The 5,904-nt window shown below is 38.8% G+C and overlaps 1 non-coding gene across 1 annotated transcript; it reads left to right on the top strand.

Moving 5' to 3' along the window:
- Positions 1-4,786: 4,786 nt before the first annotated feature.
- On the top strand, positions 4,787-4,858 carry TRNAE-CUC. The gene has a single exon. It is a non-coding gene; the product is annotated as a tRNA-Glu (tRNA).
- The last annotated feature ends 1,046 nt before the right edge of the window (positions 4,859-5,904 follow it).

Here is a 5,904-nt window from a genome sequence, read left to right as displayed (position 1 = left end):
TTAAATGTAACCCTAATTTTCCATCAACATGCATTTTCTCTACACAAGAACCAAGAAGCTATAATATCCAGCTTCACTGACAGTAATCAAGATAGAGCAAAATTGGGACAGTTGAGAGGTATGTGGATTCTTGTGTCTTGCACTGTTTTGATTTTTTTTTTATTCATTTGATCACAATGAGCCATCTAAAGTGGACTCAGCCAAGAATGCAGATGCAATTAATTGCTGGGCAAATGTGTGTGTGTGTGTGTGTGTGTGTGTGTGTGTGTGTGTGTGTGTGTGTGTGTGTGTGTGTGTGTGTGAGCATGTGAGAGTTTGTCTATGCCTCTGCATTTGTGTGTCTGTATGCATCTGTGGACAATAAATACTTACATTTTAGATGTAACATACTTCCTCCAACAACAATTACTTATATCACAGCAAGCTTAAAATATTAGGTAGAGGAACTCTTTTACATCAGAAATATAATATAATATAATAAAAACATGCAAATAAGAAACAATTTAAGAAACAGCCAGATATCCAAGTGCAGTAATGCCCTCCAGGATGAGTGTCATCAGGAAATAAAAAGGACCTTCCAAAAGAGGTGATGCCTGATGGTGCAACCCGAGCAGGCCAGTATTTCTCTAATAATGCTCACCCTTTTTGGCATTACTGCTTTCATAGTAACCCCTGCTGAAGTCCCTTCAGGTTTGGACATTCCTTAATTGACTGATATTTCAGAGAAGGGGTGGTGGGATTGATGGATAGCATGACAATAGGAGGAACTTCGGGAGACCTAGTCCACACATATACAAGTACTATTGAAAACCACACGCATTAAAGAAAATTTGCACATATTCTTATGTGAGGAGGACTGCCCTCTTAGCTGCCACCTCTTTATGGTGTATTTTGCCAAAAACAGTACTAACTTGAGTATGTTTAGCAGCGTGTTAGAAGAAGCATGCTGCTCATACTTGTAGCTCTCAGCAAATCAGAGACTGATCCAGAAATAATCAGGGCCAGTTTTAAAGTATTAGTACTGTCAACCTGAGACATTGACAGATTAAGGGGATGTGAATTAACATACATTTTCTGAAGTAAAAGATGTCTATAACTCTTAATTATTGCCTTTATTTAATAGCACATCTGTTTTTTTCAAAATTCAGCAGTTTTAAGAGGGATGGAGCTCACATTTGAGTCAAAATCAGGGACAGGCACCTGAGAGGTATGTCCTCTCAACCGCTTTGCTCAAGAACTCTGGGGAAAGCCAAAAACAATAAGGTACTTTTCTGTTTAATCCCTACCACTTTGCGCTGCTCTATTTTGCAGTATTTCAGTGTGTGGTTTGCAGATATTTCAGTTTCTGTGTGACAACTACATGTGTAAAACTTACAAACCAGTTTCAGTAGTGATGTTGGGTGTACATTACCGTGTTGTCATAGCAGAAATACCTGAAAACCACCCTTAAAGCCCTACCACTTGCTGGACGTGTTCCTTACACATACTTCACCCAGAAGCAAATAAGGTTTTCTTAAGGCATATTGTACACATACAAGTTCCCGCTTTTTCTTTCAGTTTACAAGCACGTGAAACAGTAATCAAACTTGTGGTTTTCTCTCATGCAATCAAACCTGTGAATATTATGACTGCCATGGATATCACGCTGTGGGATTTGCCAAGAGATGAAGAAGCAGCTATTACATTTCTTCAAGAAAGAGGTATTTTGTACAAAGACAGACTGTGTTCTAATAATCACTTGATGAAATTGAAATGTACCTCTAACCCCAAATGGCTATACAGCCTTTGTTCCTGCCGTGAAAAGAAAGGTGTCCACACACACACGGTTTTATGGATCCCGCATCCCTTTTTTAACTGCTGTTTACTTCATTTATCTATGGTGTTTGGAGTTGACATCTGTTGAGTTCTGCCAAGCACAGCTTCAACTTAATCACAACACAATGGTGGACTGGAACAATTACCTCAGAGAGGTATGTGCCAATTCCTTTTTAGGTCATCCCAATGTGAAAACAGGTGGCCAAGACAAAGTGGTGGAGACTGATGAAAGCTTGTTCACCCGAAGGAAAGCTAACGTAGGTTGGGTTCTGCCCCCACAATGGGTCTTTGGAGGTGTGTGTCGGGAAACTAATGAATGCTTCCTTGTGGCTGTTCCTGACCGATCTGCAAAAACATCACTGTCCGCAATACAAGACAATGCAAAAGATGGAAGCACTATATTCTCTGACTGCTGGAGAGGATATCAGTCTGAGGAGTTGGAAGCGGCCAGATACCAGCATTTCATCGTGAATCACTCGTGTAACTTTGTTGATCTAGACACTGGGTGTCATATCCAAAAAGTGGAGTGCTTGTGGGGTACTGCAAAGTGGTGCAACAAATGCCAAAGAGGGACTACTCCCCAACATTTACAGTCTTATTTGATTGAATTCATGTGGCGTCGCATGCATGGCAAAGGAGAAATGTTCTCTGCTATGTTAAATGCGATTGTTACTTTCATGCCTGCTAGTTAGTGTTACAGTACTTCCTTTGGACACTGCAATCTTTACCTACTACTGATCCCAGTTCAATGTGTTAAAAAAACTTTACATGTTCTTTTGATCCTTGTTCCATTTATTACATGTGATTGCTGTTACTGTCTTTCATTAATTAAAACTGTTACATTGTTGCCTCACAGCAAGAGGTTCTCCTGTTCGATTCTCGGCTGGAGTGCCTTCTGTGTGGAGTCTGCATGTCCTCCCCACGGTCGAGTGGCCTCCGAAAGACATGTGTGAATGGGCGTGCCTTCGCTAAAGGTTGGGTGTCGGGCAGGCAACTCGGCACCGAAAAAATCGACTGCCAATCATTAGCGGACCGGAGTTCCGCTGTGGCGACCCCTAACCGAGAAAAGCCGGAAAGACAAACAAACATACACTAAAAACATAACAATTCCTTCTTTGTGTACTTCTTTGAGTAAATACCGGCAAAACATAGCAGTGCCAAGATGTGGTAGGGGTTTAACAGAAAAGCACCAATAATAAAATAGGGTGACAAAGGCTTATAGTCTGGGGCATATTTTAAACAGTGATATTATAATCAGAAATTTGCTAGAATCACAGGTTTTGCATTAAAATACATTTTCTGAAGGCTGTAAAGTCTGAAACTCAGATATCTTATCATTATTTAGCAACTTCATTCATCAGTAGCTTGCCAGAAAACCACAAATTTTGATTAACAGCATAGCGCTCAACCTTCCATCTCTAAAATGACAAATGGGAAAATGGCAAAATGTGGAGAATGGGATAATTACTAACAAATTCAACTAGGAAGGTCACAGGATGGTTAAAATATGCTGGTTTTACTTATAAAGAATATATGTTAATGAATTAATATGATTCATTTCTATTTACAATGAATTTCACTAAAAAAAATTCCTAAGACTGAATGTGTGACAGAGTCTTTCAATGTGGAACATCTGAGGAACTTGGAGGAACATGAACTTTTTAAGACTCCAAATGAGGTACGTTCCTCGTAACGAGGTACACTTGAGAGATAAACAGGCCAAAAGTATGAATAAAAAATCTGGACATACTGGCAGGATTACCACCTGTTCCACTTTGCGAGGGACAGTCACGCTTTGGGCAGTTATATCCTGCAAAGAAATCGAAAAAATGGCAAATGTCCTGAGATTTTAGGACAAACATATTTCCTATATTTTACGTAATAGTTGCATAAAGCAGTTAGTTATTCTGTATATGAAACACCTAAATGTTACTGGTAAATTATGAACAGTTGAGAGGTATGTTGCGCATTTGAAGTTTGATGTGCAAGTGATTTTTATATTTTATTAGCGACATATCAGTAATGCTGACTGTGTGACAAGGTGGATGATTTCGAACTATAACTTAAAAGTAGTACGTGCTTAGTGTGGGGCTGAGAATACAGTAATGAAACAGGCAACCTTTAATACCCCGTTTATAAAAAACAAACTAGCAGCTACACAATTATAGTTAGTTGTAAGTGAAGTTCAAGACGTGCATGTGTGGTTACAGCTCTGGCCAGTATAAACAACACGTTTCTGTACATATTGCAATAATACTTTACAATCTATTCCGATTTTGTCACCCCCTCCCCAATTAGATGTAACTATAGGTAGATATTTGCTTGGGTCCAGAATTCTGTCACTAAGAGGTATGGGCGGGGCGGAAGTAGGTTGGTGTACTGCTTAGCAGTCAAAAAGCGGGTTTTCACGCCAGTTAACCGTAAATATTGTAGTATACTTTGAAAGGGTGGTGAAGCATTATTTTTCCAGTTACTTTAAGTAATTGGCTTGGATGGGATTTTCAAGCTTGTTACACTGATAATCGCTCTTCATCATGTACTCGTCTAGTTCTAAACCCCTGACAGATAATCGATTACAATAAATATAAACATGCCAGAAAGAAAAATTCAGCGTCTCATTGAACATCACGCTCCAAATTGCTCCCTTCTTGAAGAACTGCGACAAAAGGAACGGGACCACGCTCAACGTTAAACTACTGGACGTTGCTAACCCGTCCCTTTTTGGCTTATTTCAGGGTGTAGTTTGATTTGGAGTAATAGTGGTTGAGAATGAAAGCTTTTCAAAAGCATAAGAAAGTTTACGATATGATGATCTTTAAGGGGGTTGTGAGTTACATATGTGGCAACAAAATGGTAAACAACACTACAAAAATGGGTCACTATTTAAAAAAAAAAACTATTACGAAGTTACTAACGAAAGATGAAACGTAATAGTATTCATAATACATAAAAGTATATGGGAGCATATCACTCCCTGGTGGTCTAGTGGTTAGGATTCGGCGCTCTCACCGCCGCGGCCCGGGTTCGATTCCCGGTCAGGGAAAAAGTTTTTGTTCAAAATCTTTATAATCCTATGGATTTACATTTAATTCAAATGTTTTGATTCCACTTTGTTTTTTATTGCACTATTTTATTTATTTATTTTTGTTACTTGCCTACTGCTTTTAATTACCTGTGTTTGTTCATTTATGATGGTACCTAAAATCAAAAATTCTTTGCATCCTTTATGACTCTGTTCACCATCAACTTATTGTTGCCCAGTTAAATGAGCTGGTAGTTTCCAGCCATAATCCAGGCTGTAGACACACATTATACATTGTGTATTATGAATAGCAACAGGGATAAAGTACTAAACACTTTACATTATTACAATAACAACAGTATTGGTAGTGGCCAGACATGATTTATTTACTTAGCAGGTAGATGAATGAGACCACTGAGACACCATTTCAGCCATGACATGCCTGCAAGGCTTAAACAGCCAATGACTAACTTTCCTACCTTATGGAAAGACTGTGAGTATTTGTGGTTCAATAATGGGTGAAATAGTGTTGATGGTTGAAGTGTTATGGCAGAAGCATTCTTAACATTTAAAATCACTATCACAAATACACTATTTCAGTCTAGTGTTCTTCATGGTCACCAGTCTCAGTGAACATTTCATTGCTTAATACATTTTACTATGTGAAATGTAAGAACTGCAGGTAGCATAAGAATCAATTGATTTGCTGGTACTGTGATCCTGGTTCCCCCGTGTGAAGGCTGGTCAGAGTATCAGATCCCTCTGCGATCAAAAGGTAGTGAGTGATCCATTGCATTTGTTTAGTTTGTGGATATTGTAGTTGTTCAGCCTGTTTATTTGCTACCACCAGCACTGTAAAGTGTTCCGTGTTCCAGTTTACACTTAATCCATACATGTACTGTTCTACTAAAACAGCCGATATCCCATAATATTTCTTATATCACAGAAAACATCAAAGGTCTAAGCAATAATGGTGACCCTAGTCCTGAGTAGCATCCTGCCATCGCCCAGAATAATACCACAATACAAGGACAAAATGATTGACTTCAACAATTGGCTAACATTCT

The sequence above is a fragment of the Protopterus annectens genome, chromosome 7.part0 (genome assembly GCF_019279795.1).
Source record: "Protopterus annectens isolate FY-2018-M chromosome 7.part0, PAN1.0, whole genome shotgun sequence".
In the NCBI taxonomy this organism is placed as follows: Eukaryota; Metazoa; Chordata; order Ceratodontiformes; family Protopteridae; genus Protopterus; species Protopterus annectens.
The sequence above is the reverse complement of the archived record's forward strand: the minus strand, read 5'-3'. Positions and strand labels throughout refer to the sequence as shown.